This window comes from Penaeus monodon, chromosome 15 (assembly GCF_015228065.2).
Source record: "Penaeus monodon isolate SGIC_2016 chromosome 15, NSTDA_Pmon_1, whole genome shotgun sequence".
NCBI lineage: Eukaryota > Metazoa > Arthropoda > Malacostraca > Decapoda > Penaeidae > Penaeus > Penaeus monodon.
The window spans coordinates 39,593,161-39,593,481 of record NC_051400.1 but is presented as its reverse complement, the minus strand read 5'-3'; the positions used below and the strand labels follow the sequence as shown (position 1 = coordinate 39,593,481).

Below are 321 nucleotides of genomic sequence, written 5' to 3'. Positions count from 1 at the left end.
GGCGCGAGGCGACCGGCCCGCCCCGCCGCCGCCCCGAACCCAGGTGTAATCAAGACGTACCTGGCCAATACCCGTCTGATCAGCTGTTCGGCCGCCACCGCATCGGACAGGCGAGGTGAGGTGACCGTCGCTCCCCAGCTTTTTATCATCATTCGATTTTCCTGCAGATTATCTCAAGGTTTTTTCGTCCGGATTACTGGAGGGTTTGGTCGTTTTCGTTAATCCTGGGATTCATGGGATTCCTGTTTGTTGTTCCGGTCGTTCCTCGTCTCTTTGTTCCGTTCCCGTTTCCTTTGCTCTCTTCGTTTGAGGTATTTATTT

General features: G+C 54.2%; 2 protein-coding genes across 28 annotated transcripts in view; one reads left to right on the top strand and one right to left on the bottom strand.

Annotated features, from left to right (window-relative positions):
* LOC119582032 (eukaryotic translation initiation factor 4 gamma 1-like) overlaps positions 1 to 321 on the bottom strand; it is a gene marked incomplete at its 3' end in the record, with an annotated part of 189,642 nt that overhangs the window by 129,779 nt on the left and 59,542 nt on the right.
* The window catches only part of LOC119582363 (uncharacterized protein DDB_G0271670-like), a 3,126-nt gene that overhangs the window by 1,029 nt on the left and 1,776 nt on the right, over positions 1 to 321 (top strand). The gene's annotated exons all lie outside the window — the stretch shown is intronic.